This window comes from Pleurodeles waltl, chromosome 4_2 (assembly GCF_031143425.1).
Source record: "Pleurodeles waltl isolate 20211129_DDA chromosome 4_2, aPleWal1.hap1.20221129, whole genome shotgun sequence".
Classification (NCBI taxonomy): domain Eukaryota; kingdom Metazoa; phylum Chordata; class Amphibia; order Caudata; family Salamandridae; genus Pleurodeles; species Pleurodeles waltl.
Genome location: NC_090443.1, coordinates 564468496 through 564491473, shown reverse-complemented (window position 1 = coordinate 564491473; position 22978 = coordinate 564468496).

Genomic DNA, 22978 nt, shown 5'->3' with positions numbered 1-22978 from the left:
AATGCCACTAGTGGGCCTGCAGAACTATTTGTGCCGCCCACTTAAGTAGCCCTGTAAATCTTTCTCAGGCCTGCCACTACAAAGCCTGTGTGTGCAGTTTCACTGACACCACGACTTGGCATTTAAAACCTTTTGCCAAGCCTTACAACTCCTCTTTTCTTACATATAAGTCAACCCTAAGGTAGGCCTGAGGTAGCCTATCGAGCAGTGTGCCATGTAAGCAAAAACAAGACATGTACCTTTAAGCTTTGCATGTCCTGGTAATGAAAAACTTCTAAAGTCATTTTTCATTACTGTGAGGCCTATAAGGGAATTCCTTATATTATCTTTAAGCTGTAATTCCTGATCTGAGAGAAGTAGCTGCATCATGTTTAGTACCATTGGAATGGTAATAATACATCCTCTTTACTGGTAAAGCTGGATTTATTATTACTGTCTTAGAAATACCACTTTTAGAAAGTGGACGTTTCTCTGCAATATCTACCCATATGCCTATAGCCTATCTCCAATACACGTCTGGCTTGGGGTAGGTGACAATTCACTTGTGCATTTCCTTCAAACCAGTCACGGATGGTGAAGGGGCAAAGTGGTGGTGTGGGGACAACAAAACAAAAGTAAAAAAAAAGTTATAAAACACTTACCTTGATGACACTGCCATACCGCCACTGTCGCTCCACTGCAGGCACAGGCTAGCAGCCTTCCCTGCGGCCATTCCTGACAATGCTCAGAGCAGCGTTCCCCGACCGGGCGCTTTGAGGCACAGTGGAAGTATCTGCCTGCTCTCTCCACCCGGCAACACAGTGCTGAGTTGGGGAGAGCCCTGGGTGCATGTGTTTTGGCCAGCTCAAGACGGCCGACCAAACATAAATGTGTACTGAGTGCTGTGCATTTCTCTCTATGGCTGTCTCCCCCCCCATGGCCCTCCCCTTTAAAATTAAAATGATAATAAACACTGTTTATTATCATTTTATTTTTAAAGGTTTGCAGCTGCTGCTGCTGGAGGAGGGTGTGCTCCTCCACCATGGCAGAGGAGCTGTCCCTGCTTCAGACACCCACAGCACAGGATACTCAGCTACGTCTGCATTCATCTGCATACTGATGGTTATTCCTGGGGAGAAGATTGGGAAGGACATCTCAAAGTGTAGTGACCAGAGCCCACAGAAAGAGGCTGATTACCTCCCACTGTCTGTCTGTCTTTGTAGTAATTCCCCACACCAAAGGCACTTTCTGGTATAAGTACTGGGCCTCTTGACCCACTAGGGTGGTACACTACTGGACTAAGAAGAACCTCTGCTGGAGTAAAGGCTGCTGCACCAGGAGGGTTGCCACTCTGCTGTGACTGAATGTTCCCAGTAACTGCTGACCTACTGTGTTCTGCTGCCCTGCTGCCTGCCGACTTTGCCATGCAATAAGAACTAACAGGCAGCTCCAGAGTGTCCCCAAGCACCTGCTGGCTGACTCAACCTGCACTGGTCAGAGGTCACAGGAACACAACAACATCACCTGCCTCCCTAACAGTATCTGCCGCACTGCCCGAGTGCCATGGGCTGAGCGCTGTAAGGGAGCATGACAGCAGAGGAACCCGTGAGTTCGGCGCAGCTCCAACTCTCACAACCACCAAGCTTGTGACTAAGGAAGACAGCACCTTCCCTGCATGGAGTACTTGACAGGCAGCGCATTGCAACAGGTGAGCCTCACTCTTGTCCGGATCTCTGTGTGCTGCTCATCACCCCTTCCACCCTTTCTGCCACAGAGCCGCGTGTCCGTTTGAGAGACCGCCAGCGTTCCGACAGCCGGGAGCACAGACTTGCCTGATAGCCCAGCCACGTCCTCGACGCATGGCACACTCCTTCCCAACTCTGCTTCCCCAGCTTGCAACCGGGAACTTTCCTGGCCCGCAGCCGCAGGAGTATTTCTGTCATGATTGTACCAGAGTGGTCCGGGGATTACTCAGCGCTCCTTGCAGGTGAGCAGTACTGTCACATTTCTCCTAATAGGCCTGCCATCAGGGTCTAGATTCCTCAATCACCATTGACGGGACATTCCTTGACAGTACAATAAAGGCCCTAAATTGAGCCGTGCACACTTAGAATCTGCCTATTCCTCTATTTGTGCCAGTACCTTTTTCACTACAGCGTGAACTTAACTCTGGAATCATATTTATTGCTGTGATCTCAAATTGACTGGAGCAAACGTATTTTATTATGTAACTCCTAAACTACTAATTGGATTTTTAATGTATTGGTCTTATTTTAATGAGATAAACCTCATCTAGTTTTCTAAAACTGTGTGGAGTCTTTTTGTGGTGTTTCCATTGTGTTGCTGTGTGTGTGTGTGTTGCACAAATACTTTACATATTGCCTTCTAAGTTGAGCCTGCCTGCTCTGTGCCTAGCTACCAGAGGATGAGCACAGGCCACTTTTAGGTTGCATAAGTGATTTACCCTGACTGGAGTCCCTACTTGGACCGGGTGCAAATCTCTGCCAACTAGAGACCCCATTTCTAACAGTGTCTGTTCAAGGGATACTAAAGGTGACAGTTGGAAGTGTTGACTGGGGCATTTGGACACAATAAAGCTTCCTCAAAATTTTCTATCTCAGCGCCCTGTTTGTGGATTATCTACCACAATTTTATTTTAGGCAACAAGGATGGGATGCTTTCTTGCTGTTGAGTCCCAGATGCCCTATCATGCTTTCGATGGAGATCTTTGTTCATTCTGCTGTGTGTAGGTCACAGTTTGTGGATCTACAACCACAGTGAGTGAAGGCGTTGTTCTGTGGAAGCTGTTTGCTATATTAAAAAGTTTCTGGTGCTGTTGTGAAGGTAAAAGCTGTTTGTAGGGCTTTGGAGAAAAAGTGAATTCAGAGTGGTGATTCGCGGCTGTGCGCAAATGCGCCTGCTGCATTTTTTTTCATTGGGGTTAAACTGGAGTGCTAACTCATACATTTCCGTCAAGCTCACTGTGATGTGAGTGTTAGCTTAGCCTGCTCAAAGATTATTGGATCTGCCAGGCAAGAACTTGGATTTGGCCAATGCACTGTGATGTGCACATCAGCATTTTTAATATTTTTCAGCAGAGAGAAGAGTTAAATTATTGTGTGCCTGAGGAGAAACCCCACCATCCTACTGCTTACCTGTAGAAGGCATCTAGAATCGATCCTCTGCCCTTCGTGGCTGCTGACAAACCTGAAAGGGAAAAGGAGGAACAAACTGTAAGGAGGGGGCTACATGGAAAAACACAAACACTGAGGAAGCACTTCTCTATTTCTGCACAAGGGTCAGAGCTATGACTCCAAAAGGCTGACCATAAAAATGACAGGTGCACAGCAGGAGGACACACAGGAAAGTCTCACAAGTGAGGAGAAGGCAAGCAGAGTATCTAGCAGCTACACCAACACCCTTGGTGAAGAGGACCCTCCAGAAATATGGTCTGAGGAGCGGTCAACACTGCCAGAAGATGCTAATTCACCAGCCACAACTCAGGAGTTGTGTTGAATGACTAAGAAAGGGGAGTAGAAGCGCTGAGAGTTAGAAGCGCTGGGAGTAATAACACTGTTATGGGCTGATGGGAGTGTGATAAGATGGGAAGGGGAACCACGTTTCTTTTGGATGTACTACCTTCTTCTGCATTGTGTTCCACCTTCCAAATAAATTACGGCTTTGTGGTGTTCATTCTACTTTTGCTTCTTCATTTGGTATTTTTTTCTTTAAAGCACAGCAAGCCCTGCGTTCTTCTGGTAAGCATACGTGGGTGCAAGAGGGAAAACTCCTCGGGATCTCTTCCCATTTAATAAGGAAAATACTAGTATAGAACATGGGTGAAATCTGACAGTTATTTTTCACTGTTTTTCAGGAAATCCCAACACTGACCCTTAGGAAATTAGAAAGAGTCCACACTCACGGGTGTTAGTGGAAAGTAATACAAAGTACTGAAGGTCATCATACGTAGTGCCCTTTTCTTTCCCTGAGGTTACTGGTAGCGACAGTGTCCTGGAAGGACCTACAGAGAAGAAAAGAAAAACAACATCAATAACAATATTCCCTGTCATATACCTAGAGATCTACGTGTGTTCTCATCCACACTTATTACGTCAGCATTTGTGCTAAACAATGAAACAACAAGATTAGATAATCAACCCAGCCTCTGAGCCCATGTATCCGCCATCTCTCCTACAGTGCTTCATAATTTATCTTGAAGTTGCTTAGTGAACTTTCCAGACTGGATGATGCCTCCCCCATTTTTTTCCAGGAGAGCCGCCTCTGAGGTGGGCAAATTGGAAGAAGATTTTTGAGACCTATGCCAAAGTATGTGGTCCTAACATTGGGGTAGAAAGAAAGGTAGTTTTGTTGTTACATAGTTTAGGGTCTCCAACAACTAGCTTGTGAGCTACCAGCAACTCTTGAGTTACTCATCACTAGCTCTCCTGTGTGTAGCCAAAACTAAAAAGTTTATATTTAAAACAAACATGTAAACTTGTCTGATGTGGTCAGTATTACAATTCTAATAATATTCTTACCTCTGGATGAATTTTATCAATATAAGTAGCTTTTACTACAAAAAGGATTGGAGACCCCATAGGGTCAAGAGGTTTTGGACAATTTGCCTGACCTGGAAAGGGACATTAGTATCAACAGTTCTAGAAAGGTACCATTTTAGTAAACAAAGATAGCAAGAAAGTGAGACAGTGGAAGAAAGTTTCACTGTGTTTTGCGCAAAATGGCAGCTACCTGCAAATTTGGGGCATTGACAGATGAAAGAATTGGGGATCAATTCTTGTTGACAAATGGCAGTTGGAAGTGTTGGCTGGAGCGTTTGGACACAATAAAGCTTCTCCAACTCACCGATCTCAGCCTCCTATTTGCAGATCCTCCACCACAATTATAAATAAAAACAATTCATTTTGATCACAGGAAGTATCACTTCGTCCTAAGTAAGACAGGCTCATGGAAAATTCCTTGCTTGAGGAGTATTCTGAATGAGTACCTTCAACATGGTGCTGATGAGATTGTAATGTTAGCGGTGAAGATATTCAGTCTAGATGAAGTTGAGAGTGCCTCTGAGAAAATGGCTACTTCCTGAGTCAAGGGGTATTGAACAAAATGGTGCCAGCTTTGCCCTACACAAACTTGGAAGTAAAGGAGGAGCTTCACGAGATGGAGGGCTGAGGACACAGGTAAAAAGGGAGAAGAAGAAAGTGCTGCACCCCCATAAAGACTGCTGAGGTAAAAATAAATTAGTATTAACATTTCTTTTACATTATACATGGCTCTTGACACAGATCATTCTGCTTCAAAGAAATATGCCAAAAGACCCAATTCAGGTGGGAGACTCATGATTTTTGAAGCCCAAAATGGCACTTTTTTGACGATCTCTCGCTTGAAATTGTCACTCATTCAATAAAAGACAATGGAGGAAATACATTTTCTCAATTTTTTTTTAAATCTCCCATTTTCCTCTCTTAAAGTGTTGGCATTTATGTTCTAAGGTACCATCCCCAGTTCACTCAAGAATTGAGGAAAATATTTTGCATGTTAAGCATTTAAATCTGCATGTTAGTGCTCCAAAAATCTTGAAGTAGGTGCTATTTAATATAACCGATAAATAATGGTCCCGGAATATCATTACTTATCAGGTTTGAGAAATAGCTTCTTCTTTCTGACAAACTTGGAATCAGGGCCATGCTCTATCTTGAAGGAGTTACCTGAAATACCTGATACATCAATTGAGCATTTTATCCCTTCATCAATATAAGTACTAGCCACAGTGAAATAAATCGAAGAGGGCCTTCGACTCTCTTGCATGCACAATTGTCCGGAGCTGTTGCGTCTGTAACTCACGATGACCCTCGTACACCGAGCATGAAACATGTATTTGTATGCATAGTTTGTTATTTTAAAACTCTGGCTGATTCCATTTAATTCACAATTTTATTCTGCTGATGAATGTCATACTTTGCCAGCGAGAGTGTGTCCTGATAGTGAAGTTTCCCAGTCATTCACTAATGCTTGCAAAGTACACCCCCAAATCTCAAATGTTGTATGTAGGCATTCCAAACCTATCCTCGGATCACTTACTAAAATCTGAATATTCACAATAGTGTCTTCCCTCCTAAACATAGTTGACAGAGGGAATAGAAATGGGCAGAATAGGTGTTAGAAACGGGGTCTTTAGTTAGCAGTCAGGTAACCCCCGCCCAAGCAAGGACCCTCACTCAAGTCAGGGTAAAGGAGAATCACACTCTGTCAACCCCCGTCACACCCTTGGTAGCTTGGAACAACCAGGCAGGCCTAACTTTAGAGATAATCTGTTAAGTATTTGTACCAACACACACAGTAATACAGTGAACCACTACAAAATGACACAACACAGGTTTAGAAAAATAGTTATCATTTTATCTAAATAAATAAACAAGACCAAATGCGATAAAAATTCACAATACACAGTTGAAATATGAATTTTTAAAAGCATACAAATTGTGCCAAATACTGCAAGTTGGTATTAAGCGTCATTGTGACAGAGTCTTTTTCTACAATGCCACGCCAATGGAGCTATTTACGGAGTCATTCAACCCCCAGGTACAGTACCTTAGCAAACAAGTAGAAAATAGGCTGGTGCACAGAGTCAGGCATCGGTGGATCTGATGCGGCGTCCGTTCCGGTCCTTTGGGGCAGAAGGGCAGAAGGGCAGAGGTGTCGCACAGTGGCATTGGGTCCTTACTGCAGAGCAGTGGAGGGGAAGCAGCATCGGTTGCGAAGTCGGTCCCTTGGTTCCGGCAGGGACAAAGTCCGGCGAAGTCATGATGCTGCGGGGCGTCCTCAATGGGTCGCGATGACGTCACAGGGCTGCAGGCGCTGCAATGGCATTGGATTTCATGGATGTCAGACTTACGACACTCTGAAGTCAGCAAAGTCGAGTGGGATCAATGGTTACAGTGACGCAAAGCCTACAGAGTCATCGGGATCGTCGCACTTCTGCAAGGTCCACGGCCTCGGGGACAGCAGTGACGTGGTTCCAGGAAGCGGCATCCTTTACGAAGTCGCACGGCATCGTCCGGCATCGTTAGACACGTTTTGCTCTAGAAAGTCACTTCCAGGGGCCCAGGAACTGGAATGGCACCCTCTGGCAAGCTACAGTCCACAGCAGACAGACTCAGAAACTGGGTGGTGAACCTTTGCTGTCCTTGAGGCTTCAACACTGGAGGCAAGCTCTATTCCAAGCCCTTGGAGATACCTCTCAAGCAGGAATGCGAAGCAAAGTCCAGTCTCTGTCCTCTTGCACAGGCAGAAGCAGCAACTGCAGGACAGCACAACACAGCACAGTCGTAGACCAGAGCAGCACTTCTCAACTCTTCAGCTCTTCTCCAGGCAGAGGTTCCTATTGAATCCGTGAAGTAATCTAATCTTCAGGGGTGTTGGTTCCAATACTTATACCCCTTTCTGCCTTTGAAGTAGGACTACTTCAAAGGAAAGTCTCTGTTGTTTATAAGATCCTGCCTTGCCCAGAACAGGCCCCCAACACATACCAGGGGGTTGGAGAATGCATTATGAGAGGGCAGGCACAACCCATTCAGGTGTAAGTGACCACTCCTCCCTCTACTCTAGCACAGATGGCTCATCAGGATATGCAGGCTACATCTCAACTCCCTTTGTCTCACTGTCTAGAGGGGATTCACAAATAGCCCAACTGCCAAACTGGCCCAGACAGGCAATCCACAAACAGGACAAAGTCACATAATGGTTTAAGCAAGAAATGCATACTTTCTAAAAGTGGCATTTTCAAACTTAACAATCTAAAATTCAACTTCACTACAAGGTGTATTTTTAAATTGCGAGTTTAGAGATCCCAAACTTCAAATCTCTCTCTGCTCTCAAAGGGAATCTGCACTTTAATAATATTTAAAAGCAGCCCCCATGTTAACCTATGAGAGAGATAGTCCTTGCAACAATGAATACTGAATTTAGCAGTATTTCACTGTTAGGACATATGACACACATCAGTTCGTGTCCCACCTTTAACCAACACTGGACGCTGCCCATGGGGTTACCTTGGGCCTACCTTAGGGGTGCCTTAAATGTATTAAAAGGGAAAGTTTAGGCCTGGCAAGTGGGTACACTTGCCAAGTCGAATTGGCAATTTAAAACTGCACACACAGACACTGCAGTGGCAGGTCTGAACCATGTTTACAGGGCTAATTATGTGGATGGTACAACCAGTATTGCAGGCCCACCAGTAGCATTTGATTTACAGGCCCTCTGCTCCTTTAGTGCACTTTACTAGGGACTTACTAGAAAATCAAATATGGCAATCATGGATAAGCCAATTACACATACATTGTACATGGGAGCACTTGCACTTTAGCACTGGTTAGCAGTGGTAAACTGCCCAGAGTATCAAAAACAGCAAAAACAGAGTTCAGCACACATCAACAACCTGGGAAGCAGATGCAAAAAGTAAACAGAGACCATGCCAACGATGCCAAGTCTAACAATAGGGATCTTGTAATTATTTTTGTACAGTTTTTCAAAAGTGTAATAATACTCCAAAAGTTACTATTTTATACTTCATAATCTCTACATAACACTCCCAACCTCTACAAATAATTGATGTGGATTTTACTCCAGTATGCATCTTCTTGTCACATGGGGTATTCTGCTTCTATGCCGTGAGTTAAAGGATTTCTAGGCTATGAAAAAAACTTAATTATCTGGCATATTCCGGGTGATTTTAGGAATTTCACATTAATTTGTTATGTAAATTATACCATTACATTACATTGAGTAATTATGCCACATTTTCAGCAACTTAAAGGACAAGAAAGCAGGAACAATGTCAATGGCCAGAATGCAAACAGTGGCTGTTTGCTCCACTTGTGGTTTTGGTGCTGTTTTTAACCAGGAAATGCATCCTCGAGTCCAATATAGACATGAGAATGCCTTGCACTCTAAAATATAGGACTAAATACAAGATTTTGCATAATCCAAACTACTTTTGCGCAATTTTATTGAAATTTTGAAATTAAGCAAACTTCGCACAGCCCTAGTGTTTTCCTTTCACGTCCGAACCTTGTTCTGAAATACCTGCTTCCTGTATGCCATCATATGATTTAGTCTTTACAGTATTTCCCATTTCACATTACATCCAAGTACTGGTCACAAAGATGTTTTTTATTCCAGAGACTAGTGTTAAATGTTCACCCTATGTCTAATGAGATATAGGCCCTCATTATGAACACAGCGGTTTTCACATCCGTGTTCAGGCCGGCGGTCATTCTACTGACCGCCAGCACCCCTGGAATCCTGCCGGCCACATAATAAACATTTTGCTGGTCCGGCGTCAATGCCTCTGTGTGGTGGGGCACTGCACAGGGCCCCTGCACTGTCCATGCCAAGTGCATGGGCAGTGCAGGGGCCCCCAGGGGAGCCCTGGAGCACCCCTCCTGTCAGGCTTTCCATGGCAGGGGAACCCACCAGAGAAAGGCTGGGGGTAGTATGGATCATTATCCGAAGGGCAGCCTCATTAATGATGCCTTCCACTGTCAGGCTGCCTGTTGGAGGCAGCCTGGCGGTGGGTGAGGGCCGCACTGTGCCCATTATATGGCGGGTGAGCCTGCCATGCTGGTGGTGGGCTTTTGAGCCACCGTTGGCATGGCGGGCTGAACCGCTGTGTTCATAATGAGGGCCATAGTCACTATGCTGAAAACGTCTGCACCACTGGAGGTGGTAAATAGCTGCTTTCCATAAGATATAAAAATGCTGCTTTTTCTGGATCACATTTCAAATTTTTATCTCCTCCAGTTCTCAGTTGCAAGTCACAGCTTAGCAGAAAAGATTAATATCAGACAAAGACAAAGCCGGTTATACAGTAAAGGAAATATAGATATAAGACATCTTTATTTACTTCAGGTTTCAAACTTGTTAACAGAATTGCTACTTAACATTTTCATACGGAGGGTGGTTACTCATCTATCTATTTACACTGGCAATCATGTTAAGGGCCTCATTACAGGTTTGGCGGTCTGACGGTAAGACCGCTGCCATGGCGTGCGCCAAAAGACCACCATGTTGGTGGTCATACAGACTGCTGTATTACGAGTTACACAAGCAGGACTGCCTAAACCCACCACAATTCTGACTCTGCCAGGACTCTGGAGGGCGGGAAAGAGGCAGTTCCACCACCAGCACTGCCAGCCCATCAAAAATCCTCAGAACCAATTACGACCCATAAACCACAATATCGGTTCTCCCATGGTTGCAAACCAATGGCGTTGCGAACCATAGCGGTTGGCAGTCTACACAGTAATACACTACACCACATTGAATATTTTGAATTTCACACACCTGACACACATCCACACATCCAACACCCCTACAAACTGCACTATTAAACAAACCCCTTCACACCCCTCTCCTTGGCATTGAAAACACCATACACAGCAATATAGAGGCTGCAGAAATTAGGAACCATACAATAGGCATCTCTCAGCACACCAAATACCAAGTACCAAATACCACACCTGCACATCATACATATCACACAATTTTTTCACCACACCTCAGAGACCACCCATGACCTACTCACAACACAGCACCGTCACCACATCACCTGTATTTTTTCCTTTTCATGTCGTCCACCACTTCCGGTAAAAACATCCCCGCTTCACAGATGATGAGTTGAGGGTCATGGTGGATGAAATCATCAGCGTAGAGTCACACCTATTTGGAGCCCAAGTTCAACATACCTCTGTGACTGGGGGTAGGGTTTGCATTGTCAGCACTCCGTCCATCATCCTTTTGTGTTGCTAAAGTTGCCCTAAGTGGGAGGCTATGTCCAGACGTGGGTCCCTTGCTCACTGTGCCACTGAAATCAAGCTAGCCTGGCTGAAGAAGGGTGATACCCTGAAACCGGTCCCAGGATGCTTGTTTCCGGTCCAGGGAGGACCTGGCCTGGCAGGTCGGGCTGGACTGTTCCCATGAGGAACAGGGTCAAGACTGATTTGTATATGGCTGGGTCCAAACTGGGGTGGCGTGGTGACCAAAAGAACAATGAATTAAACCCAGATCTGTGACTAGGGGTGAGTGTTTGCATTGTCAGCACTCCGTCCATCATCCTTTTGTGTTGCTAAAGTTGCCCTAAGTGGGAGGGTATGCCCAGACTTGGGTGCCTTGCTCACTGTGCCACTGGAATCAAGCTAGCCTGGCTGAAGAAGGGTGATACCCTGAAACCGGTCCCAGGATGCTTGTTTCCGGTCCAGGGAGGACCTGGCCTGGCAGTTCGGGCTGGACTGTTCTCATGAGGAACCGGGTCAAGACTGATTTCTATATGGCTGGGTCCAAACTGGGGTGGCATGGTGAGCAAAAGAACGATGGATTAAACCAAGGTCTGTGACTGGGGGTGAGTGTTTGCATTGTCAGCACTCCGTCCATCATTCTTTTGTGTTGCTAAAGTTGCCCTACGTGGGAGGGTATGTCCAGACGTGGGTCCCTTGCTCACTGTGCCACTGGAATCAAGCTAGCCTGGCTGAAGAAGGGTGATACCCTGAAACCGGTCCCAGGATGCTTGTTTCCGGTCCAGGGAGGACCTGGCCTGGCAGTTCGGGCTGGACTGTTCCCATGAGGAACAGGGTCAAGACTGATTTCTATATGGCTGGGTCCAAACTGGGGTGGCATGGTGAGCAAAAGAACAATGGATTAAACCCAGATCTGTGACTGGGGGTGAGTGTTTGCATTGTCAGCACTCCGTCCATCATCCTTTTGTGTTGCTAAAGTTGCCCTAAGTGGGAGGTTATGCTCAGATGTGGGTCCCTTGCTCACTGTGCCACTGGAATCAAGCTAGCCTGGATGAAAAAGAGTGATACCCTGAAACCGGTCCCAGGATGCTAGTTTCCGGTCCAGGGAGGACCTGGCCTGGCAGTTCGGGCTGGACTGTTCCCATGAGGAACTGGGTCAAGACTGATTTGTAAATGGCTGGGTCCAAACTGGGGGGGCATGGTGAGCAAAAGAACGATGGATTAAACCCAGATCTGTGACTGGGTGTGAGTGTTTGCATTGTCAGCACTCCGTCCATCATCCTTTTGTGTTGCTAAAGTTGCCCTAAGTGGGAGGGTATGCCCAGACGTGGGTCCCTTGCTCACTGTGGCACTGGAATCAAGCTAGCCTGGCTGAAGAAGGGTGATACCCTGAAACCGGTCCCAGGATGCTTGTTTCCGGTCCAGGGAGGACCTGGCCTGGCAGTTTGGGCTCGACTGTTCCCATGAGGAACAGGGTCAAGACTGATTTGTATATATGGCTGGGTCCAAACTGGGGTGGCATGGTGAGCAAAATAACGATGGATTAAACCCAGATCTGCGACTGGGGGTGAGTGTTTGCATTGTCAGCACTCCGTCCATCATCCTTTTGTGTTGCTAAAGTTGCCCTAAGTGGGAGGGTATGCCCAGACATGGGTCCCTTGCTCACTGTGCCACTGAAATCAAGCTAGCCTGGCTGAAGAAGGGTGCTACCCTGAAACTGGTCTCAGGATGCTTGTTTCCGGTCCAGGGAGGACCTGGCCTGGCAGTTCGGGCTGGACTGTTCCCATGGGGAACAGGATCAAGACTGATTTCTATATGGCTGGGTCCAAACTGGGGTGGCATGGTGAGCAAAAGAACGATGGATTAAACCCAGATCTGTGACTGGGGGTGAGTGTTTGCATTGTCAGCACTCCGTCCATCATCCTTTTGTGTTGCTAAAGTTGCACTAAGTGGGAGGTTATGCCCAGACGTGGGTCCCTTGCTCACTGTGCCACTGGAATCAAGCTAGCCTGGCTGATGAGGGGTGAAACCCCAAAACCGGTCCCAGGATGCTTGTTTCCGTTCCAGGGAGGGCCTGGCAGTTCGGGCTGGACTGTTCCCATGAGGAACAGGGTCAAGACTGATTTGTATATGGCTGGGTCCAAACTGGGGTGGCATGGTGAGAAAAAGAACGATGGATTAAACCCAGATCGGTGACTGGGGATGAGTGTTTGCATTGTCAGCACTCCGTCCATCATCCTTTTGTGTTGCTAAAGTTGCCCTAAGTAGGAGGGTATGCCCAGACGTGGGTCCCTTGCTCACTGTGCCACTGGAATCAAGCTAGCCTGGCTGAAGAAGGGTGATACCCTGAAACCGGTCCCAGGATGCTTGTTTCCGGTCCAGGGAGGACCTGGCCTGGCAGTTCGGGCTGGACTGTTCCCATGAGGAACAGGGTCAAGACTGATTTGTGTATGGCTGGGTCCAAACTGGGGTGGCATGGTGAGCAAAAGAACGATGGATTAAACCCAGGTCTGTGACTGGGGGTGAGTGTTTGCATTGTCAGCACTCCGTCCATCATCCTTTTGTGTTGCCAAGTTGCCCTAAGTGGGAGGGTATGCCCAGACGTGGGTCCCTTGCTCACTGTGCCACTGGAATCAAGCTAGCCTGGCTGAAGAAGGGTGATACCCTGAAACCCGTCCCAGGATGCTTGTTTCCGGTCCAGGGAGGACCTGGCCTGGCAGTTCGGGCTGGACTGTTCCCATGAGGAACAGGGTCAAGACTGATTTGTAAATGGCTGGGTCCAAACTGGGGTGGCATGGTGAGCAAAAGAACGATGGATTAAACCCAGATCTGTGACTGGGTGTGAGTGTTTGCATTGTCAGCACTCCGTCCATCATCCTTTTGTGTTGCTAAAGTTGCCCTAAGTGGGAGGGTATGCCCAGACGTGGGTCCCTTGCTCACTGTGGCACTGGAATCAAGCTAGCCTGGCTGAAGAAGGGTGATACCCTGAAACCGGTCCCAGGATGCTTGTTTACGGTCCAGGGAGGACCTGGCCTGGCAGTTCGGGCTTGACTGTTCCCATGAGGAACAGGGTCAAGACTGATTTGTATATATGGCTGGGTCCAAACTGGGGTGGCATGGTGAGCAAAATAACGATGGATTAAACCCAGATCTGCGACTGGGGGTGAGTGTTTGCATTGTCAGCACTCCGTCCATCATCCTTTTGTGTTGCTAAAGTTGCCCTAAGTGGGAGGGTATGCCCAGACATGGGTCCCTTGCTCACTGTGCCACTGAAATCAAGCTAGCCTGGCTGAAGAAGGGTGATACCCTGAAACTGGTCTCAGGATGCTTGTTTCCGGTCCAGGGAGGACCTGGCCTGGCAGTTCGGGCTGGACTGTTCCCATGGGGAACAGGGTCAAGACTGATTTGTATATGGCTGGGTCCAAACTGGGGTGGCATGGTGAGCAAAAGAACGATGGATTAAACCCAGACCTGTGACTGGGGGTGAGTGTTTGCTTTGTCAGCACTCCGTCCATCATCCTTTTGTGTTGCTAAAGTTGCCCTAAGTGGGAGGTTATGCCCAGACGTGGGTCCCTTGCTCACTGTGCCACTGGAATCAAGCTAGCCTGGCTGATGAGGGGTGAAACCCCAAAACCGGTCCCAGGATGCTTGTTTCCGTTCCAGGGAGGGCCTGGCAGTTCGGGCTGGACTTTTCCCATGAGGAACAGGGTCAAGACTGATTTGTATATGGCTGGGTCCAAACTGGGGTGGCATGGTGAGAAAAAGAACGATGGATTAAACCCAGATCGGTGACTGGGGGTGAGTGTTTGCATTGTCAGCACTCCGTCCATCATCCTTTTGTGTTGCTTAAGTTGCCCTAAGTGGGAGGGTATGCCCAGACGTGGGTCCCTTGCTCACTGTGCCACTGGAATCAAGCTAGCCTGGCTGAAGAAGGGTGATACCCTGAAACCGGTCCCAGGATGCTTGTTTCCGGTCCAGGGAGGACCTGGCCTGGCAGTTCGGGCTGGACTGTTCCCATGAGGAACAGGGTCAAGACTGATTTGTATATGGCTGGGTCCAAACTGGGGTGGCATGGTGAGCAAAAGAACGATGGATTAAACCCAGGTCTGTGACTGGGGGTGAGTGTTTGCATTGTCAGAACTCCGTCCATCATCCTTTTGTGTTGCTAAGTTGCCCTAAGTGGAAGGGTATGCCCAGGCGTGGGTCCCTTGCTCACTGTGCCACTGGAATCAAGCTAGCCTGGCTGAAGAAGGGTGATACCCTGAAACCGGTCCCAGGATGCTTGTTTCCGGTCCAGGGAGGACCTGGCCTGGCAGTTCGGGCTGGACTGTTCCCATGAGGAACAGGGTCAAGACTGATTTGTATATGGCTGGGTCCAAACTGAGGTGGCATGGTGAGCAAAAGAACGATGGATTAAACCCAGATCTGTGACTGGGGGTGAGTGTTTGCATTGTCAGCACTCCGTCCATCATCCTTTTGTGGTGCTAAAGTTGCCCTAAGTGGGAGGGTATGCCCAGACGTGGGTCCCTTGCTCACTGTGCCACTGGAATCAAGCTAGCCTGGCAGAAGAAGGGTGATACCCTGAAACCGGTCCCAGGATGCTTGTTTCCGGTCCAGGGAGGACCTGGCCTGGCAGTTCGGGATGGACTGTTCCCATGAGGAACAGGGTCAAGACTGGTTTGTATATGGCTGGGTCCAAACTGGGGTGGCATGGTGAGAAAAAGAACGATGGATTAAACCCAGATCTGTGACTGGGGGTGAGTGTTTGCATTGTGAGCACTCCGTCCATCATCCTTTTGTGTTGCTAAAGTTGCCCTAAGTGGGAGGGTATGCCCAGACGTGGGTCCCTTGCTCACTGTGCCACTGGAATCAAGCTAGACTGGCTGAAGAAGGGTGATACCCTGAAACCGGTCCCAGGATGCTTGTTTCCGGTCCAGGGAGGACCTGGCCTGGCAGTTCGGGCTGGACTGTTCCCATGAGGAACAGGGTCAAGACTGATTTGTATATGGCTGGGTCCAAACTGGGGTGGCATGGTGAGCAAAAGAACAATGGATTAAACCCAGATCTGTGACTGGGGGTGAGTGTTTGCATTGTCAGCACTCCGTCCATCATCCATTTGTGTTGCTAAAGTTGCCCTAAGTGGGAGGGTATGCCCAGACGTGGGGCCCTTGCTCACTGTGCCACTGGAATCAAGCTAGCCTGGCTGAAGAAGGGTGATACCCTGTAACCGGTCCCAGGATGCTTGTTTCCGGTCCAGGGAGGACCTGGCCTGGCAGTTCGGGCTGGACTGTTCCCATGAGGAACAGGGTCAAGACTGATTTGTATATGGCTGGGTCCAAACTGGGGTGGCATGGTGAGCAAAAGAACGATGGATTAAACCCAGATCGGTGACTGGGGGTGAGTGTTTGCATTGTCAGCACTCCGTCCATCATCCGTTTGTGTTGCTAAACATACCTCTATTGCCAGGAAAATGGAGATGTGGCAAAAAATATTTGACAGGGTAAATTCTGTAGGCAGCTATCCACGAACAAGGGAGGACATCAGGAAGAGGTGAAACAACCTCAGGGGGAAGGATACCTTCCATGGCCCCCAGGCACCAGCTGGCGGTCCTCAAGACTGGCAGTGAGCCCCCATCTCCTCCCCCAACATTCACATTATGGGAGGAGAAGGTCTTGGACATCCTGCATCTTGAGGGCTTGACAGGAATACCTGGGGGAGTGGAGTCAGGTTAGTCACAACACTGAAAATGTCACTCTAAAGTTCTATCTTGCATGCTCACTGTCAACTTTTGACATCTTAGCAGCCAACACACTCGCCACGCCTGTGTCCAACTGTCCAAATACCCCTCTCTGGCATACAACATGTCAGCTAAGCTCACCTAGGGGTACAGTGTGTGTATGGGGTAGGTAGTACAGGGACTGACAGCGCTTCAACTCCCAGCAGGCAGTGTTCTACCATTAAGAAAACCAGAACAGTGAACCATAATAAAAACAGCCTTGCATGTCAACCACACAACTGACTAAACCCACCTGAATGATCCACAATTTTGCAGTCTAGGGTAATCACAGCAATGCTATGGTCATCTGCCAGTACAATAACACTAACACACAGCTACAGCTGTGTCCGATGCTAAAATGGCCCTTTTACTTTCCATCACCCATTGAAAGCTACTTACCTGGGGGGAACACACATATCTACAATATGATGATTAGGTGTAACCTGATATATATGGCAGGTAGACTGGTTACTGCTAAGCTGATGGACAGGTCAGTTTCCACTTTACATTCTGCATCTGTCTGGTGACTCAATACTGAACTACTGCTAACTGGGAGGTAACATGAACAATATAAAGCTACACAGCAGACAAGCTATGAATCCATCAACAAACACCCAACTATCAAGCTAATCTGGTATCCTGTAGTAAGGTGTATGATATAGGAATTCCCTTTATCCTATACAGCTATACCCCAGACTTTAAAGCAGGTTTTACTGTCATATTAGAGAATCAAGTAAAGCCTTTCTGTACATGGCTCAAAGCATATCTACCTGTCGACGTTTGATGCAACATGTTGCATTACAATCAGTAACTGTCTGTTCCACTTCTTCGACAGGTCACCTACCCATTGTGATGATGGTGAGGACACCTGAGACAGCCACTTCCTCCTTGGATGAAGCCCTCATTGATGAGAACACCCCTGGATATGAGGACATTGGGGACAACTCTGGCCCATCTGGGATACCTGGTCAGTCTACAACTGTCAGCCTCACCCTGCCTACATTGACCCCTCTCAGCCCAGTTGCATCCACATCCCAAGCAACCATTTGCCCCAAACCTGTGTTCCAAGGACAGTTACGACCATAATGTGCCCTGAGTACAGGTCCCAGAGTGACCACTAGAAAACTCTGTCAATGAAGGACCTGGCACCAGTGGAGTGGGCAAACTGTGCCAAGGGCACAGGCACGTGGGGGTAGAGTGCATGGGAGGGTTGGTGTAGGCCAGCGGATTGAGGCTCCTAGAGATACAACTGGCCAGGACACCATCTCCCAAGTCTTGGGAGCCTACCAAAAGTCCCAAGGCGTGATGAGCCAGGTACTTGCCATGATGGGGGAGATTAGGCAGCTGCAGAGGGACAACCACCAGGAAGTCAAGCAAAAGTGGGAGGCCCATGATGCCAACATAGCTTTTCTAACAGAGGTGCTGAGAGACATTCATACCACCCTGAGTAGGTTATGTCCACAACAGAATACCCATTTCATTGGCCATGTAACATCAACCACTTCTAAATCTGTGACAGCCTATGGAATGGAGGCTTTGCAAGGGGAAGGACACGCCTTGGACACCCCAGCCTCTGTAGTTGATGAACCCCCCGCAAATGTGGATGTACACCAAAACATCCAGGAGGAGCAGATACCAAGACTTCAACCACTGCCAGAAAGTGATCCTCTACTCATTGGTTCCTCTTGTGTGCCACAGATACACCTTGTTGACTGTTTTACAACTACTCTCCATTTTCAATGGCACAAGGACACTGGACTTGAGACTCCAAATGTTGTAGCAGCTACCCTGATGATTACATCCACCGTGACTGAACCCTTCACTGTTTGCACTTAATGATTTGATCCCATTCCTTTAATTTTAACTTGCACTTGTAAATAAACAAAACTAAAGCACATATCATGTATGAGGGCCATTTTCAGCTCTATTAAACAGTTAACTGTGAAAATTGTTCCTTACACGTTATTCACATAAGTACCAAATCTAATAACTCACATGTACTGTTGAATCTGGGTCAGGGTCAGATATATGTACGGTCATACAAATGGAGACACTCCTAATCCCATTTATTGCACTTTCCTGCACATAGGTTGACAACATGCCAAATATCACACAGTGCAGTACAGCTTCATAGAGACAAATGAAGTTAGGGACATGTCAGTCTTTGTCGATCCAAATAGGCAAACAGATTGGTTCAATCAGTCATCAGCTAAAGCCTTATCACATACCCATACCATATCTCCCAAATGCCTATACCCCATAATAAAGACAGATGGCAGTACAACTGTCCCCAGTCATTGAACCTTCTCCCACTGTCGGAAAAGGTGGGAGGACCTGAGATGCTGGGCCCGAAAGACTGCAGAGGCTCAGCTGGGGCTGTCCTCCCAACAAGGACGGGGTACCTGTAAGACCATGACTCCTCTAATGGCCTGCATTTTGGCAGTGGCCTACCCTGAATAGTATGGACGTTTGAAGGCAGCACAGCAGCTACAAGGGGGTAAGTACAGACCTAATTCATGTTTGTCCCTTTACCAGGTGATTGAGTGAGGGAACAAAATGTTGGCTCTGACAATGTGGTAAGTGCAAAGTGTCATAGCACACAGGTGCGCACATACAAATGTATTTAGAGGCATGTGACTCAACTATGTTGTCTCCTCAGTACAATAGCATATTATGGTGCAGATATGACTATGTCATATGTGTACCACAATACAACATTTTCTACTCTGGTGATTGTTAATACCCACCAACAGGTCAATCCTCCCAATGTCATGGTGGTAATGTGTGTAGGTCCTTGATCTCTGTCCTCTGCAATGTCTCTATGTGCAACAAAGACTGAGACATATTCTATTCATCCCTAGTTTTCTAATGCTTTCTGATAAGTGACAACAGCATGTGAGGCTTATGATGCCCATATGACATGTCAAACCTGTTACAAGGTAATCCTCCTTGGTAAGTGAGGGATGTACATAGACATTTGCAAAGTCTCATCAGAGTAGACAATATGCATGTTGGATACCATTGAGGTGTTCCAACATTTCTATAGGCACACATATATTGGTATCAGAAGCTAGGAATGTTACAAACTTGATAATGTTTTGTTAGTGGAAAGTGGCCACACATCATTGTCCTTGTGCACACTGTTTTATGCATAACACATATGCAAAGGTAGCCTATTCACAGTTACGTTCTTGACAGATATGTATCAACATCATGTATCAATTGAAAGGTTCAGTAATGAATCAACATTGGAAATAGTTATTTCTACTTGCTGTTGCTATGAAGGATGTGGCAAATGAGTCCTGGCTGTTTGGGAGCGTAATATTGACACCTATGTGGTGATGGTATGGTAGTTCACATACACATGTGAGTAGTATTGTAAGTGCATCCAGGCTTGTGGTTGCATCATGGTAGGAGTACCTCTCAAGTCATGGGCAAAGTGGCATCTAGAACCTTCCCTTGTTCAGATAAAGGTTCAAGACCCTGGGATCCAGGATTGCACCCAGACCGCCGCTCTTCTTGAAACCTGGAAGCATGGAGAGTAGCAACCATGCCCAATTTCCTGCTCTGGGACCAACTCCATCTCTCCTTTTGGAAAATGTGCCACCACCTCCTGCTCAGGAATTCAAATGTAACCCTCTGATTGAAGAGACTGAGAAGATGAGATATTTGGTGGGGTCTGTTGGGAAAAAACATCACACCCTCTTTCGTTAATCTGTAGAACACACTGGTTGATCATATTGGCCTTTTATGACTGCGAAAGCGAAAAACAGCTTTTAAGGAGGTGCTGGCGAGGATGTGAAGGTGGAGGAGGGTTGCTTGGCTTGTCTCATTTGGGCTTGCCTTGGGCTCTGCACTGAATAAGAAATTGGTTATGCTGTTAAATGGGCTGGGAGGGCTGGTGCTGGAGAATGGAAAGTTGATTGTGAAAGAAAAGTTCCTTGGAATAGCCCCAAAACATCTTATATTATTTGTGGAAGTAACAGGCTGGAGACACTAGGCCCAAAGTTTGCACAATTGCTCTCCAAACCTTAAACCCTCTCAGGTCAAAATCCACTGTGTCGCCAAAAAGGTAAGAGGCATTATATTGCATGTTCATCAGGCTGCCTTGAAAATTATAAGAGAAGGGTTGTATGCATTCCTTTGTAAGGTAATGGAGGAGACCAAAGCCCTAGCTATCGAAGCCATGGTGTCCAGACCTGCACTAAGAATTTGTTTCGAAGCATTCTGACAATCACTGACCAACTCAGCAAAATTGTCTTCCAGGTGGTCTGTTAGAATGGGCTTCACCATGCCTGCCAGAGTGCATGGGTGCACCTGGCTAGAAGGCACATGGTGTTCATTGATCGCAATATCAAGCTCTGGCAAAGAAAAGCTTGGAGGAGCCATTGAAATGCTTCTAAATTCTTCTTAGAGCAGGAAGAGACTTGCACAACCAAACATTCAGAAAAAAGGGCAAAATTGCAATAGCTCTTCTGCTGGAGAGATATCTACCAGCTCAGCCTCAGGGGAGGACCAAAGCGGAAGTGGAGAGCACCAAAAAGGCCTATCACTCGAGCAGGAACAACGTCTCGGTAAGGAGTATTCTCATCATCTCTTCTTCTTCTCTTTTCTTTTCCTCTCCTTTGACAGCTGTGAAGAGGGAGAAGTGGAGACATCAAAACCAACCTGGAGTGTGATCAATGCCAAGTCTGTGGTTCATCGTATGAATGTGTTATAAAACATTTTGCCTCCCACTCCTTAAACGCCTAAGTGTGCAGGAGGCTGCACTTGCCACACAACTTGGTAACTGCCATACGCACCACAAACAGACATGTTGATGGCTTGCTTATGGGGAGACATCCCTAAGTAATGGAAAAGGATATTTTTTCTATGAAAAAGTTAATTGAGAGCATCTCTAGATCCACATTGAGAGGGATAAATGGAACTTACATAAGCACAAAGGTACACTGTATAGCTCTGGTGACATTATATCCACCCTGTAACTGATGTTGTTAGTCAGCCAACAGCACCTACTTGTGCAGTAGAACTGTTGCAAAAGTTTGGAACTGGCACCTGGGAATATTCAAGGTGTGAGCAATCTGCAGGTAGAAGTACTCATAAGAAATACTAACATACAGTATCAATATTATCTCAGCTCAATCAGTACCTAATAAAGCAGGCATCACTAACAAGTAGCTTGTGAGCTACAGGTAGCTCGCCAGTGACCTGTATGTAGTTCTTCTGCGTGCATCTCAGCCTACTAAATGACAACCTTTTGTTTGGCAAAATTTATTTTGCATCCCAAAAATGAAACAGGTGTACTCGAGATGAAAATATGCGCATTTTCGAACTAATAAGCTGATGCTTGGAGAAAAATGGCTGAATGTACAAAATATATTTATAGCAAAGGGTTATTACTAGTAAAATTACTTTGGAGTCAGAGCATTCCAAATTGACAAAGCTTTTTTTTCTATTACTGCTGGCAACCTTGCCTGATGCACTCACATGATCACTGCGTCTAGTGTTGCATAAGATAGGCACCAATGTATTGTTGTTTGATGTGGTCACTATTACTTGTCACTATTACAACATTAATATTAGCAGCACAGAATAATTGTCAATTAAAATAAGTAGCTTCTATTAAAGGCATGACTGGAGAACCCTGTAATAGAGTATATCCATAAATACAATCAAAACTTAGCTTGCAGAAAGTCCCTCTCTGGTACCTCAATTTGTCTTGAAACAAAACAGTATTCTATGTCTCAGACGTTTTAATTAAATTCTTTGGCCTGCATGTTAGCATATTTTGAATGAATAAAGTATTTTGTCAAAGAGAATAAATTTATAATTGCACCATATGACCGTGGAGTTAGTATTACCTGTTTCTTATATAATGGAATGTGAATTTCTTTTGTTTTCCAAAAGGATAAAGAGAAATAGAGGAAACCTGTTGGCAGAAACACCGGATCTGGTGGGGAAAGCCTGCATTAAAACCAGATGAATGGAGAATTCCATGCATAATACCACCTGGTATGTTCAGAGCCACTCAGATACTCCCCATTCCATGGAGCTTAACTCATAATATCATTTATGTACATACATTTTGGATGGTTAAAGACATTCCAGAACTTCGATTCTCTGCTCACATATCCACCTATTTAGTAATCAGGGCCAAAGTAAAATCATTATGCAGATCACTGTTCAAGGTTCAGAACATGCTTGCCAACGGAGCACTGTATTTCTACGTAACTTAAGGCCCAATGTGAAAGAGGACAGTTATCTGAAATCCATCGATAATTTGGAAAGTGCGATAAATATTCAGGACTGGAAAAAGAAGATTGATAAAATGTGATTCATAGCACAAAGTCCACCATGCTAATTACTCTAAGTTACCAGTGTGCCTATCAATGAGCAGAGGTAAAATGTCAGCAAG